Here is an 18,572-nt window from a genome sequence, read left to right on the forward strand (position 1 = left end):
CATCTTTATTTTCATAAATTATATTGATTGTTTCCTTTGATCAATACTGCATGAATTATTCAAGGAGAGTAAGGAGTGTGGCCCCTTTACAAGTTTTGATTAACTATTCAGCTGCTGTCATGGAGATGTGTGCTGTCACTGTTTTTAGTACATGGAAAGTTCACTGCTTTTGGTCTATTGAAGTGTTTGTGCACATTATGTACGCCACGACTAAGAGGCATTCATCAGCTCAATGTGCGTAAGCATTGTCTGTATGTGATAGTGCTGGCTACATAAAGGATGCGGAATCCCTTCTCCTCAGCAGCTGTATTACGTGTGCAGCCATTGACAGCGCTCCCTGCACTAAGACAGAAGCCTTGCTATCTGCTTTACATGCCAAACAATCAACAAGGGGGTGAGCTGACGTTTTGTTTTTATCTGTGCCACCCCTCACATGACTGAGGGTCACGCTATATCCAGAAGCAGCTCTTTTGCCTGGATGTATAAGCATCCCTGGCTTCTGATTGGCAGTTGGGCAGCATCTAATTTGCAGAACAATTGATGCTGTGGTGCATGACAAGGAGGGGTTTAGCCATAAGGTGTGAGCAGGCACCTGTCTCCTCTCAGGAGAGCGCAGCTCCTATACATGGACCACAGGGATGACATGCTCGCCACACACCGGTAAGTAACACTACAATGCCAGCTGCCCAGAATGTTTGAGGGTGATGACCCTATAGAAAAGAATGAATGAGAGCTGCTGAGGGGCCTCAGATACAGAAGAGGCTACACAACCTGCATGAGACTTCCAAGGCTATCTAGCTTACCTTTAAATTTTGTTGCTCCCTATTCCAGGCTAGCTGACGCATAACTTGGAAAATGGCAACCAGGGCATGTGTCACAGGTGCTAAGGGCCAGGAGGAGCACAACAAGTTGTCTCTTGGCTTAGGTCACACACATTAGATACAGGGGCAGGGAAATAAACTGAACCTTGGAACTAGATGAACCAAAACCGAGCCGAAGATTTTAGGGTGAGAAGATTTACCATAGGCACACGTGAAATACCTGAGATATCCAAACATTATGTTCATTTTTTTCCAGCTGTTTCTTCAGTTATATCTGTTGCCATCAAATTGGAGGGCAACCTAGAGCAATTAGTTTCCCTTCAGTCCTGAATGGCAGATCTACCCAATTATTAGGCATATGCTGGAACAGAAAACCACATCTCTATATAACGATACGGCTTCGCCACTCAGGATGGCTGTGTGACAACACTGGGTATTGTAGTGGCAACCATAAGGGTTTTCACCCAGATTAGCCAAAGAAATGTTTAGCTAAATAATCAGCTAGATCTAAAATAAATCATGGATTTGCTATTTGGTTTTTTTACCCTTAGAAAAGATAAATGATCTGACTTAATACACACCATGTGTGAAAGGCCCTGTGTGTGTATAAGTGAGTGATGGTCAAGATGGAATAATGGTGATGGGAGGACATTAAATGTGTTTTTCATTGCTTTTTTCCTATAGAGACGTTTATGGTAAAATGTATGAAAAAAACGCAATATATAGAGTATACTGTGTTTAGAACAAAAAATGCAAAGTACTTCAAATTATACTAAGGGCTCATACTCACTTGCGAGAAACTCGCACGATTCTCGTGCCAGTCTCTGGCATTAAAAGATGGCACTGCCACCGGCACTGGGACCGGAGCGTGCGGCTACATGTATTTCTATGCAGCCGAACGCTCCAATCCCAGTGCCGGAGGCAGTGCCAGGTTTTCAGGCGAGAGACTGGCACGAGAAACGTGCGATTCTCTTGCAAGTGAGTATAAGCCCTTAACCTATCTACACTAAAACATTTTTCCAAAAATCACTATGGTGTAAACCATTTAAAGTAAGATGCCTCATCAGATTGGTCTCCAGCAGCTTGGACCCAGACAATGATGAAACTGTACAGACCTATGTAGCGCAACTACAATAGGTGTATGGGTTGCAATAGACTCTGGAGCCAACAGGGCACAAAACTTCCCTTTGGACCATATGAAAATACTATTGCTATTAAAGACCCGTAATAATTGGGGGTCTCACTGGAGATTTTGCATCAGGGCCTACGAGTTTAAAGTTACGCCACTGTATACAGATACTAAACTTGACCAAATCTGCGGTATCATTTCAATTTACCATAAGTTTCCATAAGGCTTCATTTACACAGTGAGTATATAGTCAGTTTTTTACCTCAGTGTTTGCAAGCCAAAACCAGGAGAGGACGAATTAGAGGAAAAGTATAATAGAAACACGTCACCATTTCTGTATTATCACCCACTCCTGGTTTTGGCTTACAAATACTGAGGTAAAAAACAGACCATATGCTGAGGCAAAATACTGACCAAACACTGAGGTAAAATACTGACCAAATTCCGAGGTAAAATACTGACCAAATACTGAGGCAAAATACTGACCAAACACTGAGGTAAAATACTGACCAAATACTGAGGTAAAATACTGACCAAATACTGAGGTAAAATACTGAACAAATACTGAGGTAAAATACTGAACAAATACTGAGGTAAAATACTGAACAAATACTGAGGTAAACTACTGACAAAATATTGAGGTAAAATACTGACCAAACACTGAATATGGCCTGATTCAGATTCATTTTTAAGGTGCTTGATCTCGTTCAGCTAGTAATTTCAGTCAGTGTCTTGTCCATGTGCACAACGGACAGCACACAGCCCAGCGCAATTTATTATGCAAGTGCACATAAGTAGTGGTCCACCTAGAATTTAATGACTGCATGCAGTTTTTTGCTATTTATGGAGCAGAAGAATGCATGGAACAGCTGGCAGCTCTTGCACCCGCCTGTCCTGCATCTGAATACACAGAGCTGCACGTGGAATTTGCAGACATGAATGGCTCTTAAGGCCCCGTCACACACATCGCTAGCGAGATCGCTGATTTTGTGACGCCACAGCAATCTCTCCAGCGAGATCGCTGTGTGTGACTGGGATCAGTGACCTGCCCCCCCGCCGGGTATCGCTGATCGTGCTCGATCGGCCTAGGCCATTTTTTCATCGTTGCTCTCCCGCTGACCAGCGCGCATCGCTGCGTGTGGCAGCGGGAGCCAACGATCAGCGAGGCTCCCAGCGCTCTAAGCAGGCGCTGGGAGCTGGTATCTAAGGTAAATATCGGGTTACTAAGCGGCGCGCGTCACTTAGTTACCCGATGTGTACCTTAGAAACCTGCGTGCTGGCAGCTCCCGGCGTGAGCACGCAGGTTTCTAAGGTACACATCGGGTAACTAAGTGACGCGCGCCACTTAGTAACCCGATATTTACCTTAGAGACCAGCGTCCTCACTGGTGCTGATCGCTGGTGAAGCTGCCTGTTTGGCAGCTCCCCAGCAATCATGTAGCGATGCACCAGCGATCCTGACAATGTCATATCGTTGTCGGGATCACTGGTGCATCTTTATGTGTGACTGGGCCTTTAGTCTAGATGCAGACGACTGTATAATTCTCTCATCCGAGACAATCAGGTTAATTATGCAAATCACACACTAACTCTGAACAAAGTTTAGTAAAGGTACTGTCACACTTAGCGATATCTCTGTGTCTGATACTTACCCACGACCGGCTCCCCCGCTGGTTATCGCTGATCGTGCGAGAACATCCTGGACTGTTTCTCGTCATCAGCTTCCTGCGGCACTTCCTGTGGAGAGACGAGCGTGGAGCCGGGCGGGAGGACGCAGGATCGCCTAGTGTGACAGGTAAGTAGCGACCCCCGTCCCCTGCGATGTCGCTGGTGAGATCTGCCTGTGTGGCAGCTCACTTGCGACTACTTAGCGATGTACCAGCGATCCTGACCGCGTCATATCGCTGGTCGGGATCGCTGGTACATCGCTAAGTGTGACAGTACCTTAAGAGCAGAGTGTAATCCAATTCAGATGGATGAGGAGATGGAGACAAAAATTTTTCCATCTCATTCATTGTGTCAGTACCCGGAAATTGGGCTGCACTCAGATGTCATCTGAGTGCAGTCAATTGATTTCCATGGACTGGTTGACTTGCATGGTTGAGTGTGATCAGAATATCGGCTCCAACTAGGGCATGCAGCAATTATGTCCTGCTCCGACATCTGACATGTGCACAGCTCCACACATTAACATTGGTCTGAGTGCGATCCAAAGTTTTGTTGGATCACACTTGTAGTGATAATTCAGTCATCTGCATGAGTGCACTGTGCATTAAAGGGGTTCTCTGCTCAAATGTGAAATTTGCCAGATCTGAGCCAGGATTGCAAAACAATGCAATAAGATATCCTCATCCTAAGGGTGTGTGCACACGCTGCAGATTCTGCTGTGGTTCCACAGCGGATTTGGCAGCTGCGGATCCGCAGCAGTTATTGCTGCGGTGTACAGTACCATAATATCCTATGGATATTAAAAACCGCAGTGCAGACGGTGTGGATTTTTCCGCGCGGTTTTCCTGCGGTTTCCAAACCGCAGAAAGAATTGACATGTCAATTCTTTCTGCGGATTCCGCTGCAGTTTGCCATCTCCTCCATTCTGGAGATGAAAAACCACAGGGCAAAACCGCAGAGCAAAACCGCAGACTAATCCGCAGGTAAAACCACAGGTCTTTTGACCTGCAGATTTACCTGCGGATTTTACAAAATCCGCACGGCCAAATCCGCACCCCAAGCCGCAGCGTGTGCACGTACCCTTAGACTACACTCCCCACCAAACTATCACTCTCTGCTGGACCAGAAGTATAGATGTCACTGACCTGCAGTCACCTGACCTGTTGAGCTTCTGATGATTGGATCAGGGTAAATGAGGCATTAATATGTTTTTCAGGTATATTGGATTAAGGATAAAACAAGACAGACTCTAATATGTCTTTGGTACATGCAATAAAAAATACTCATACTGGGTATTATCAACTAAAATTTCTGTTGTGTTTGCCTTCAGTACTCACTGTTCACCATGCTCTAAGCTGATAACCCTGTTTCCATGGGAATTTTCTGTTTCTATTGTCTAAGCCTCTTTTAATGCACATAGAATGTTCAAGTTGACAGGTACATGGATCTGCTATTCTGTGTCTTTATCAATCACGGAAAATACACAGTTGACCGCTAAGTTTCCAGAACCTTTTATATTTTGTCCACATTTTACTTTGTCTTTATGATCCCCTCGTGTTCATTCTTCAGGAAATTCTATATACAGTTGTGCTCAAAAGTTTACATACCCCTTTCTTGGCATTTTTTCAGAGAATATGAATGACCAAAACTTTTTCTCCACTAGTGGTTGGGTGAAGCCATTTATTGTCAGACTACTTTGTTTTCTCCTTTTAGATCATAATGACAATCCAAAACATCCAAGTGACTGATTAAAAGTTCACATACCCTGGTGATTTTGGCCTAATAACATGCACAGAAGTTGACACAAATGGGCTTGAATGGCTTCTAAAGGCAATATCCTCACCTGTGACCTGTTTGCTTGTAATCAGTGTGTGTACATAAAAGCTGAGTGAGTTTCTAGGATCCAGACAAACTCTTGCAGCTTTCATCCAGTCACTGATGTTTCTGGTTTGGAAGTCATGACGAAAGCAAAAGAATTGTTAATAGATTTATGGGAAAAGGTAGTTGAACTGTATAAAACAGGAAAGGGACACAAAAAGATATCCAAGGAATTGATAATGCCAGTCAGCAGCATTCAAACTGTGATTAACAAATGGAAAATCTGGGGCTCTGTAAAAACAAATCCACGGTCAGGTAGACAAACCAAAATTTCGTCCACAACTGCCAGGAAAATTGTTCTTGATGCAAAGAAAAACCCACCAATAACATCAGCTGAAATACTGGACTCTCTGAAAACTAGCGGTGTGGCTGTTTTAAGATGTACAATAAGGAGGCACTTGAAGAAAAATGGGCTTCATGGTCGAGTCGCCAGAAGAAAGCCATTACTGTGCAAATGCCACAAAGTATCTTGCCTACAATATGCAAAATAGCACAGAGACAAGCCTCAAAACTTCTGGAATAAGGTAATTTGGAGTGATGAGACCAAAATTGAACTTTTTGGCCACAACCATAAACGTTACACTTGGAGAGAGGTCAACAAGGCATGGAGGTGGATCGCTGATGTTTTGGGGATGTGTGAGCTACAAAGGCACAGGAAACTTGGTCAAAGTTGAAGGAAAGATGAATGCAGCACGTTATCAGAAAATACTGGAGGCAAATTTGCAATCATCAGCGCTGAAGCAGTGTATGGGACGTACTTGGATAATCCACCATGACAATGATCCAAACCACAAGGCCAAGTCTACCTGTCATTGGCTACAGCAGAACAAAGTGAAGTTTCTGAAGTGGCCATCTAAGTCTCCTGACCTCAATATCATTGAGTCTCTCTGGGGAGATCTCAAGCGCACATTTCATTCTAGACAGCCCAGGAATTTACAGGAATTGGAGGGTTTTTTGCAAAGAAGAGTGAGCAGCTTTACCATCTGAGAAAATAAAGAACCTCATCCACAACTACCACAAAAGACCACAAGATGTCATTGCTAGGGAGGGCAATACACGGTATTAAGAAATGGGGTATGTAAACTTTTGATCAGGTCATTTCGATGTTTTGGGATGTCATTATGATTTAAAAAGAGAAAACACAGTAGTTTGTCAATAAAAGGCTTCACCCAATCACTAACCATGAGTGGAGAAAAAGTTTTTTTTGTTATCATTCATATTCTCTGAAAAAAGGCCAAGAAAGCAAAAATTCTGCTGGGGCATGTAAACTTTTGAGCACAACTGTACATTTTGGGACGATGCAGAAACTGATAGGGAAGGTTCACTTGGTACAAAATGGTGCTTGTGGGGACCAAAGAAAAATCTTTAACAGTGTCTCAGATTGTCAAGGATCTTTAACCCCTCAATGACCGCCGATATGCCTTTTAATGGCAGCAGTTAAGGGTACTTAAGCCACAGAGCCACTTTTTAATGACGCTGAGGTTTATGGTTATAACGCCCCCAGTGTTGAAATTTCTCTGGGTTCTCGACTGCAGGGGGTAGCCGAGACCCCAGAGAACATGATTCGGGTCGGTGTTTACCAACCCTGATATTGCGATAGCCATTATTAATGGTGTAACGGTGACCGCAAAAAAAAGTCCGATTTTCCATTTAATTTCTCTCTCCTCTGATGTGATCGCACATCAGGGGAGAAATAGGGTCTCCCGGTCCCCCGACCACCCCCCGGTACCTCTGTTGACCCTGCAGGCGCCCCTGAAGTCCTCCGGGCCGCTGTTTTCTTCTTCCTGGAGAAAATGGCGGGCGTGTGCGCCCACCGAGATCTGCCGGCCAGCACCTGGCAACAATAGGAGATTTTTTCCTATTGGTTCATTTTGATCACTGTGATAGACCCTATCACAGTGATGAAAATACTTTAAAAAAAATAGTAAATCAAACCACCCTTTATCATCACTTAGTTAGGGAAAAATAATAAAATAAAAAAATGTATTTATTTCCATTTTCCCATTAGGGCAAAAGTAGGGCTAAAGTGAGTTGAGCTAAAGTGAGTTGGGCTAAAGTGAGTTGAGCTAAAATGAGTTGGGCTAAAGTGAGTTAGGCTAAAGTGAGTTGAACTAAAGTTAGGGTTATTGTTGGAGCTATAGTTAAGCTTAGGGTTGGGGCTAAAGTTAGGGTTAGGGTTGAAGTTAAAGTTAGGGTTTGGGTTGGGGCTAAAGTTAGTTACGGTTGGGATTAGGGTTAGGGGTGTGCTACGGGGAGGTTTGTGGTTAGGGTTATGGTTAAAGTTGGGATTAGGGTAAGGGTTGGGATTTTGGTTAGGGGTCTGTTAGGCTTAGGTTTGTGGCTAGAGTTATGGTTAGGGTTTGTGGTTAGGGTTGGGATTAGAGTTAACTCCTTTCCGACCTGTGACACAGCGCATGAGTCATGAAAGTCAATGCCAATCTGACCTGTGACGCATATGCTGTGTCATGGGGGGATCACGTTCCTGCAGGTTGGGTGACTGGGGTCACTGAAAGGTTACCTGACCCGCAGACACAGTACCCTTTGTACTTCATCCCAGAGGTGATGGCTTTGCCCCCCGTGGCTACGATCGCTCGGATTGGCTGTTAAAAGTGAAACAGCCAATCAGAGCAATTCTAATATTTCAACATTGAAATTTGGTGAAATATTACAATTCAGCCAGGGCTAATGCTGCAATAGCATCGGGCATGGCTGGAGACTGAGATCCGACCCCCCACCGGCTGATGGGGGCCACAATCAGCATCTGCTCCCTCTCCCCTGCCCTCAGCTCCCTCCACTTTCCGATCACCGTACCTCCCCCCGGTACTCCTGAGTCGCCGTGTCGCTCCCGGTGTCCCTCCTCCCTCCTGCATGGGCACCGCCATCTTTCAAAATGGCGGGCGCATGCTCAGTGCACCTGTCGAATCTGCCAGCTGCAGCGTCATTCATTCATTCATTGCAGGTACATTTTGATCACTATGAAAGATCCTATCATAGTGATCAAAATATAAAAAAGTAAATTAACCCCCAGTTTATAACCCCCAAAGGTAGGAACAAATAAAAAAATAAAGTATTTTTTTCCATTAGGGCTAGGGTTAGGTCTAGGGTTAGGTCTAGGGTTAGGGTTAGGGTTGGAATTAGGGTTAGGGTTAGAATTAGGGTTAGGTTTGGAATTAGGGTTAGGTTTGGAATTAGGGTTAGGGTTGGAATTAGGGATATGGTGGGAATTAGGGTTAGGGATGGAATTAGGGTTGGGATAAGGGTTAGGGTTGGAATTAGGGTTAAGATTAGGGTTAGGAGTGTGTTGGGGTTGGGATTATGGTTAGGCTTGTGGTCAGTGTTAGGGTTGGAATTAGGGTTGTGGTTAGGGTTAGGGATGTGTTGGGGTTAGGGTTGAGTTAGAATTGAGGGGTTTCCACTAGTTAGGCACATCAGGGAGTCTCCAAACGCGACATGGCGCCACCATTGATTCCAGCCAAATTTGCGTTCAAAAAATCAAACGGTGCTCACTCCCTTCCGAGCCCCGGTGTGTGCCCAAACAGTGGTTTCCCCCCACATATCGGGTACCAACGTACTCAGGTCAAACTGGACAACAACTTTTGTGTTCAAATTTCTCCTGTTACCCTTATGAAAATGAAAAATTGCTGGCTAAAAAAATCTTTTTTTGAGGAAAAAAATGATTTTTTATTGTCACGGCTCTGCGTTATAAACTTCTGTGAAGCACTTGGGGGTTCAAAGCACTCACCACACATCTAGATAATTTTCTTGGTGGTCTAGTTTCCAAAATGGGCTCACTTGTGTGGGGTTTCTACTGTTTAGGCACATCAAGCACTCTGCAAACATACCATGACGCCAGCAGACCATTCCATCAAGTCGGCATTTTCAAACATCACTACATCCGTTCCGAGCCCTGACGTGTGCCCAAACAGTAGTTTTCTCCCACATATGGGGTACCAGTGCACTCAGGACAAATTGGACAACAACTCTTAGGGTCCAATTTCTCCTGTTACCCTTGTGAAAAATAAATTGGGTGCTAATAAATCATATTTATGGAAAAAAAATATTTTTATTTTCATGGCTCTGCATTATAAACTTCCCTTCCGAGCCCTGATGTGTGACCAAACATTAGTTCTCCCCCACATATCAGGTACCAGCGTACTAAGGACAAACTGTGCAACAACTTTTGGGGTCCAATTTATCCTGTTGCCCTTGTGAAAATAAAAATTTGCGAGTTAAATTAATTTTTTGAGGAGAAAAAATATTTTTTATTTTCATGGCTCTGCGTTATAAAATCTGTGAAGCACCAGGGTGTTCAAAGTGCTCATTATGCATCTATATAAGTTCCTTAGGGGGTCTAGTTTCCAAAATGGGGTCATTTGTGGGGGAGCTTCAAAGTTTAGGCTCATAGGGGCTCTCCAAACACGACATGGTGTCCGATAGCCATTGGAGCTTTCAAAAAGTCAAAATGGCCCTCCTTCCCTTCTGAGCCCTGCTGTGCAGCCAAACAGTGGTTCCCCCCACATATGGGGTACCAGCATACTCAGGACAAACTGGACAACAACTTTTGAGGTCCAATTTTTCCTGTTACTCTTGGGAAAATAAAAAATAGCAGGCTAAAAAATCATTTTTGAGGAAAAAAATGATTTTTTTATTTTCACGGCTCTGCGTTTATAAACTTCTGTGAAGCACTTCAGGGTTCAAAATGATTACTACACATCTAGACAAGTTCCTTGGGGGGGTCTTGTTTCCAAAATGGGGTCACTTGTAGGGTTTTTCCTGTTTAGGCACATCAGGGCCTCTGCAAACGCAACATGACGCCTGCAGAACATTCCATCAAAGTCTGCATTTCAAAATGGTGCTCCTTCCCTTCCGAGCTCTCCCATGCACCCAAACAGTGGTCCACCCATATATGGGTTATCAATGTGCTCAGGACAAAATGCACAACAATGTTTGTGGTCCAATTTCTCCTTTTAGCCTTGTGAAAATAAAAAATAGTGGGCTAAAAATTCATTTTTGAGGAAAAAAATGATTTTTTATTTTCACTGCTCTGCGTTATAAACATCTGTGAAAGCACTTGGGGGTTCAAAGCGCTCACCACACATCTAGATAAGTTCCTTAAGGGGTCTAGTCTCCAAAATAAGGTCACCTGTGGTTTTTTTCACTGTTTAGGCACACAGGGACTCTCCAAATGCGACATGGTGTCCGCTAACGATTGGAGCTAATTTTCCATTCAAAAAGTCAAATGGCACTCCTTCCCTTCTGAGCCCTGCCATGTGTCCAAACAGTGGTTTATGACCACATATGAGGTATCATTGTACTCAGGAGAAACTGCCCAACAAATTTTAGGATCCATTTTATCCTGTTGCCCATGTGAAAATGAAAAAACAGGCTAAAATAAAATTTTTGTGACAAAAAAAGTACTTTTTTTTTACGGATCAATTTGTGAAGTCCCTGGGGGTTCATAGTGCTCACTATTGTATCTAGATAAGTTCCTTAGGGGGTCTATTTTCCAAAATTGGGTCACTTGTGGGGGAGCTCCAATGTTTAGGCACACAGGGGCTCTCCAAAAGCAACATGGCAACCGGTAAATATTCCAGCATATTTTCCATTCAAAAAGTCAAATAGCGCTCCTTCCCTTCTGAGCCCTGCCGTGCTCCCAAACAGTGGTTTATGACCACATATGAGGTATCGGTGTACTCAGAAGAAATTGCCCAACAAACTTTAAGATCAAATTTATCTTGTTGCCCATGTGAAAATTAAAAAAATTGATGCTAAAACAAACTTTTTGTTGGAAAAATTAAAATGTCCACTTTTTCCTTCCATGTTGCTTTAGTTCCTGTGAAGCACCTGAAGGGTTAATAAACTTTTTGAATGTAATGTGGTTTTGAATAGCTTGAGGGTGCAGTTTTTAGAATGGTGCCTATTTTGGGTATTTTCTGCCATATAGACCCCTCAAAGTGACTTCAAATGTGAGGTGGTCCCTAAAAAAATGGTTTTGTAAATTTTGCTGTAAAAATGAGAAATTGCTGGTCAACTTTTAACCCTTATAGCTTCCTAACAAAAAAAAATTGTTTCCAAAATTGTGCTGATGTACAGTAGACATGTGGGAAATTTTATTTATTACCGCATATACTCGAGTATAAGCCGACTCGAGTATAAGCAGACCCCCCTAATTTTGCCACAAAAAACTGGGAGAACTTATTGACTCGAGTATAAGCCTAGGGTGGGAAATGCTCCATAGATTATTCCCCCATATGGTGTCCCCATAAGAAGCTCCATAGATTGTTCCCCCATATGCTGCCCCATAAGAAGCTCCATAGATTGTTCCCCCATATGATTATTCCCCCATATGCTGCCCCCATAAGAAGCTCCATAGATTGTTCCCCCATATGCTGCCCCCATAATTAGCTCCATAGATTGTTCCCCCATATGCTGCCCCCATAATTAGCTCCATAGATTGTTCCCCCATATGCTGCCCCCATGCTGCTGCTGCTGCATGTAAAAATAAAAAAAATGACATACTCACCTCTCCGTCGCTGGGTGTCAGGTGCCGGTGTCACTGCTGGCACCTGAGATACTCACGTGTCCTGCGTCCATGGCTGCTCACTGCTATCTGCCACGTCATCAGTCAGTGATGTTCAGACTGCAGGGGGCGTGGCGCGCACTAACCACGTCATCGCGCCCTCTGCTGTCTAAAGTCACTGACCGATGACAGACAGCAGCAAGCAGCCATGGACGCAGGACAGGTGAGTATCGCTATACTTACCCGTCCTGACGCTGTGTCTTGAGCCCCCAGCTTCTCCCCGTGCTCTCTCTTCCTGCCTTCAGCGGTCATGTGGTACCGCTCATTAAAACTCATGAATATGCGCATATTCATAAGTTTTAATGAGCAGCACCATGTGACCGCTGAAGGCTGGAAGAGAGAGCATGGGGAGAAGCTAGGGGCTCAAGACACAGCGTCAGGATGGGTAAGTATGACCTTACACCCCCGCCCCCCCTCCCCCTCTGACCCCCTTTGTATATGACTCGAATATAAGACGAGAGGGGGACTTTCAGCCCAATTTTTTGGGCTGAAAATCTCGGCTTATATTCGAGCATATACGGTAACTATTTTGTGTCACATAACTCTCTGGTTTAAGAGAATAAAAATTCAATTTTCAAAATTTTCGCCAAATTTCCATTTTTTTCTCAAATAAACGCAAAAATTATCGGCCTAAAGTTACCACTAACATGAAGCCCAATATGTCACGAAAAAAAAGTCTCAGAATCGCTAGGATCCGTTGAAGCATTCCCGAGTTATTACCTCATAAAGGGACACTGGCCAGAATTGCAAAAAATTGCCAGGTCATTAATCAATATAGGCTGGGTCATGAAGGGGTTAAGGTTGGGATTAGGGTTAGGGGTGTGTTAGTGTTAGGTTTGTGGTTAGGGTTATGGTTAAGGTTGGGATTATGGTAAGGGTTGGGATTAGGGTTAGGGGTGTGTTAGGCTTTGGTTTGTGGTTAGGGTTATGGTTAGGGTTTGTAGTTATGGTTATGGTTAGGGATGGGAATAGGGTTAGGGTTGGGATTCTGGTTAGGGTTGGGATTAGGATTAGGGGTGTATTAGGGTTAGGTTTGTGGTTAGGGTTATGGTTAAGCTTGGGAATAGGGTAAAAGTTGGGATTAGGGTTAGGGGTGCGTTAGGCTTAGGTTTGTGGTTAGGGTTATGGTTAGGGTTGGGATTAGGGTTAACTTTGGAATTAGGGTTAGGGGTGTGTTAGGGTTAGGTTTGTGGTTAGGTTTAAGGTTGGGATTAGGGTTGGGATTAGGGTTAGGGGTGTGTTTGGGTTAGGTTTGTGGTTAGGGTTATGGTTAGGGTTGGGATTAGGGTTAGGGTTGGGATTAGGGTTAGAGGTGTGTTAGGGTTAGGATTATGGATTATGGTTAAGGTTGGATTAGGGTAAGGGTTGGGATTAGGGTTAGTGGTGTGTTAGGCTTAGGTTTGTGGTTAGGGTTGGGATTAGGGATAAGGTTGGGATTAGGGTTAGGGGTGTATTAGGGTTAGGTTTGTGGTTATGGATATGGTTAGGGTTGAGATTAAGGTTAGAGGTGCATTGGAGTTAGGGTTGAAGTTAGAATTGGAGGGTTTCCACTGTTTAGGTACATAAAAGGGGTCTCCAAACCTTGAAAAAGTCAAACAGCGCTTTTTCCCTTCCGAGGTCTGCCATGCACCCAAACAGTGGTTTACCCCCACATATGGGGTATTGGCGTACTCAGGACAAATTGTACAACAAGTTTTGGGGTCCAATTTCTTGTTAGCCTTGTGTAAAAAATTGAGGGCTAAAAATCATTTTTGTGGGAAAAAAATGTTTTTTTTATTTTCACATCTCTGAATTATAAACATTTTATTGAAATACTTGGAGGTTCAAAGTTCTCACAGCACATCTGGATAAAGTCCATGAGAGGGTCTAGTTTCCAAACTGTGGTCACTTGTGGAGAGTTTCTACTGTTTAGGTACATCAGGGGCTCTGCAAACACAACATGATGCCCGCAGACCGTTCATCAAAGTCTGCATTTCGAAACATCGGTGTGTGCCCAAACAGTGGTTTCCCCCGACACATATGGGGTACCAACGTACTCAGGTCAAACTGGACAACAACTTTTGTGTTCAAATTTCTCCTGTTACCCTTATGAAACTAAAAAATTGCTGGCTAAAAAAATCTTTTTTTGAGGAAAAAAATGATTTTTTATTGTCACAGCTCTGCGTTATATACTTCTGTGAAGCACTTGGGAGTTCAAAGCGCTCACCACACATCTAAATAATTTCCTTGGGGGGTCTAGTTTCCAAAATGGGCTCACTTGTGTGGGGTTTCTACTGTTTAGGCACATCAAGCACTCTGCAAATGTAACATGACGCCAGCAGACCTTTCCATCAAGTCGGCATTTTGAAACATCACTACATCCGTTCCGAGCCCTGACGTGTGCCCAAACAGTAGTTTTCTCCCACATATGGGGTACCAGTGTGCTCGGGACATATTGGACAACAACTCTTAGGGTCCAATTTCTCCTGTTACCCTTGTGAAAAATAAATTGAGGGCTAATAAATAATTTTTATGGAAAAAAAATATTTTTTTATTTTCACGGCTCTGCATTATAAACTTTAGTGAAACACTTGGGGATTCAAAGCTCTCACCACACATCTAGATAAGTTCCTTGGGGGGTCTAGTTTCCAAAATGGGGTCACTTGTGGAGGGTTTCTACTGTTTAGGCACATCAGGGTCTCTGCAAACACAGCATGATGCCTGCATACCATTCCATCAAAGTCTGCATTCCAAAACGGCTCTCCTTCACTTCCGAGCCCTGCCATGCGCAGAAGCAGTGGTTCCTCTCACATATGGGGTATCAGCATAGCCAGGACAAATTGCACAAGAACATCTGTTACCTTCATGAAAATAAAAAATTGTGGGCTAAAATTCATTTTTGTGGAAAAAAATGATTTTTTATTTAAACGACTCTACATTATAAACTTTAGTGAAACAATTGAGGGTTCAAAGTGCTCACCACACATCTAGATAGGCTCCTAGGATGGTCTAGTTTACAAAATGGGGTCACTTGTCAGGGGTTTCCACTGTTTAGGCACATCAGGGGCTCTCCCAACCCAACATGGCATCCGATCTCAATTCCAGCCAATTCTACATTGAAAAAGTAAAATGGCGCTCCTTCCCTTCCGAACTCAGCTGTGCGCCCAAACAGTGGTTTACACCCACTTATGGGGTATCATCATATTCAGGACAAATTGCAAAACAACTTTGGCAGTCTAATTTCTCCTGGTACCCTTGGGAAAATAAAAATTTGGGGGTGAAAAGATCATTTTTGTGGAAAAAAAAGTGATTTTTTTATTTTCACAGCTCTACGATATAAACTTCTGTGAAGCACTTGGGGGTTCAAAGTGCTCACCACACATCTAGATAAGTTCCTTGGGGGGTCTAGTTTCCAAAATGGTGTCACTTGTGTGGGGTTTCCACTGTTTAGGCACATCAAGGGCTCTCCAAACACGGCATGGCGTACAATCTCATTTCCAGACAATTCTGCATTGAAAAAGTAAAATGGCGCTCCTTCCCTTCCGAGCTCTGCCATGTGCCAAAACAGTGGTTTACCATTTCATATGGGGTATCAGCGTATTCAGGAGAAATTGCACAACAAATTTTGTGGTTCATTTTCTCTTTTTACATTTGTGAAAATAAAAAAGTGATTCTGGAGGAAAATGTTTGTGAAAAAAAGTTAATTGTTCATTGTTTCCTTCCACATTGATTCAGTTCCTGTGAAAAACGTAAAGGGTTAATTAACTTCTTGAATGTGGTTTTGAGCACCTTCAGTTGTGCAGTTCTTAGAATGGTGTCACTTTTGGGTATTTTCTGTCACACCGCTCAAAGTGACTTCAAATGTTATGTGGTCCCTAAAAAAAATGGTTCTGTAAATTTTGTTGTAAAAATGAGAAATCTCTGGTCAACCTATAACCCTTATAACTTCCTAACAAAAAAAATCTAAAATTTTGCTGATGCAAAGTAGACATGTGGGAAATTATTTAACTATTTTATGTGACATATTTCTGCAATTTAAGGGGATAAAAATTAAAAGTTTGAAAATTGTGAAATTTTAAAAATTGTCACCTTATTTCCATTTTTTTCATAAATAAATGCAAGTCATATCGAATAAATTTTACCACTAACATGAAGTACAATATGTCATGAGAAAACACTCTCAAAATCAGCTAGACCCGTTAAAGCGTTCCAGAGATATAACCTCATAAAGTGACAGTGGTCAGAATTGTAAAAATTGGCCAGGTCTTTAAGCAGCAAAATGGCTCAGTCACTAAGGGTTAAAGGGAACCTGTCAAGTAATTCATACTGCCCTAATTGCAGGCAGCATGAATCACATCCTCACTGCTCGATTGGAGCTAATTGTAATAGTCTTTTAAATGCTCTGGCTTTAAAAAGAAAATACACTTTGAAAGTCATTTGTCGGCTCTTACTATTGCTGCTGCAGGTGATTGACAGGTCTCTACTTTGCTTGGAGATAAGGAGAGGCCTGTGAATCACCTGGAACAGCGCTGGATCTTCAAAGACAGAGCGTTTCGGAGAAAGATATATTTGGCTGCATTCAGTCAGGATATGATTGTTCCAGGAAATTTTACATTCAAAAAGTCATATGGCGCTTCTTCCCTTCCAAGCTCTGCCATGCGGCCAAACAGTGGTTTTCTTCCTCGTATGGGGTATCGGCATTCTCAGGAAAAATTACACAACACATTTTGGGGTCCATTTTTCCTGTTACCCTTGCCAAAACAAAAAAAAATGGATCTAGTAAATTTTTTGTGAAAAAAGTTAAATGTTCATTTTTTTCCATATTCCAAAAATTCTTGTGAAGCATCTGAAGGGTTAATAAACTTCTTCTTGAATGAGGTTTTGAGCACCTTGAGGGGCGCAGTTTTTATAATGGTGTCACTTTTGGGTGTCTTCTATCATATAGACCCCTCAAAGTGACTTCAAATGTGATGTGGTCTCTTAAAAAAAAAAATGGTGTTGTAAATTTTTGCTGGTCAACTTTTATCCCTTACAACTTCCTAACAAAAAAAATTGTTCCAATACTGTGCTGATGTAAAGTAGACAAGTGGGAAATGTTACTTATTAACTATTTTGTGTCACATATCTCTGTGATTTAAGGGCATTAAAATTCAAAGTTGAAAAATTGCAAAATTTTCAATATTTTTGCTAAATTTCCATTTTTCTCGCAAATAAACACAAGTCATATCAAATAAATTTTACCACTATCATGAAGTACAATATTTCTCAAAAAAATTCAGAATCACTAGGATAGGTTGAAGCATTCCAGAGTTATTACCTCATAAACTAACAGTGGTCAGAATTGTAAAAACTGGCCTGGTCATTAACGTGCAAACCACCTTTGGGGGTAAACGGGTTAAAATTGAAGAAAAACAATAATAATAGAAAAAAAGGGTCATATTCCTGAAAATGATCCCTGGATTGGAAGGTAGAATCTTTGACAGTAAAGGGTCACTTTGAATAATGGAGTAATGTTTGGACAATGCAGTTCTACTCATTTGAAGGACTTGAAGACTGCTATAAAGCTGTATTTGAATTTGCTATCATCATGTTCAGATTTGATCTTCTTATAGTTTCTCACTGAAGTGATATTAGATATATCATTTTGTTGCATGCTTTGAAGAAAGACATTCTAAGGGTATGTGCACACGTTGTGGATTGCTGTGCAGAATTTTCCACGCGGAATCTGCTATTTTTGGCAGAATCCGCAGGTCAAAATCCGCACTTTTTCCCTGTGTATTTCCTGCGGATTTATTGCGGATTTACTGCGGATTTTGTGTGTATTTGGCCTTCGTTTTTACACCTGTGGATTCCGACAATGGAATGGGTGTAAAAACGCTGCGGAATCCGCACAAACAATTGACATGCTGCGGAAAATAAACCGCTGCGTTTCCGCACTGATTTTTCCGCAGTATGTACACAGCGTTTTTTATTTCCCACTAATTAACATTATACTGTAAATCACTAGGAAATCTGCAGCAGATCCGTAGGGGTGGATCCGCAGCGGATCCGCAACGTTTGCAGATACCCTAAATTAGATTTTTTTGTGCGATTAAATTCATCTAGAGGAATATTTTTAGGGTATCATTTTTCAAGGAATCTCCTTTCCAATATCTTTGATTTGCTCAAACAAATCTGTATCTAGAGTAAAGTTCTTCCTAATCCTCAAATATTGTACATGTGGAATATGTTTGATCCATTTGGGAAAGTGGATGGTAGAAAATTCAAGATGGCTGTTGACATTGACGATTTTGAAGTGTCTCGAAGTGACATTATTTCGCCTACTGTCTTTTGATATTTTGACATCTAAAATATCGATACTATGTTGGGAAAAATACTGGTTACATTTTATTCCCTAGTTTTTTTATTTAGTTAAAGTAAAAAAGGAATAGTTTATCTAGACATCTTTCATTAGAACACAAGAAATACAGCTCAAGCCTAAGACTTGCTATATTAGAACACATATATGATCACATTAC

The 18,572-nt window shown here is 42.3% G+C and overlaps 1 protein-coding gene across 4 annotated transcripts in view; it reads left to right on the top strand.

The window, feature by feature from the left end:
* Positions 1-257: 257 nt before the first annotated feature.
* Positions 258-18,572, top strand: part of PLAAT1 (phospholipase A and acyltransferase 1) — a 143,229-nt gene continuing 124,914 nt past the window's right edge. The window contains exon 1 of one of the 4 annotated variants that reach the window (XM_073578648.1): positions 258-394. The gene's annotated coding sequence lies outside the window, so the exon portion shown is untranslated. The other 3 variants (XM_073578647.1, XM_073578650.1, XM_073578649.1) reach the window with 3 other exon arrangements.

The sequence above is a fragment of the Dendrobates tinctorius genome, unplaced genomic scaffold (assembly GCF_039654945.1).
Source record: "Dendrobates tinctorius isolate UK_male_01 unplaced genomic scaffold, ASM3965494v1 ptg000060l, whole genome shotgun sequence".
Taxonomy (NCBI): Eukaryota; Metazoa; Chordata; class Amphibia; order Anura; family Dendrobatidae; genus Dendrobates; species Dendrobates tinctorius.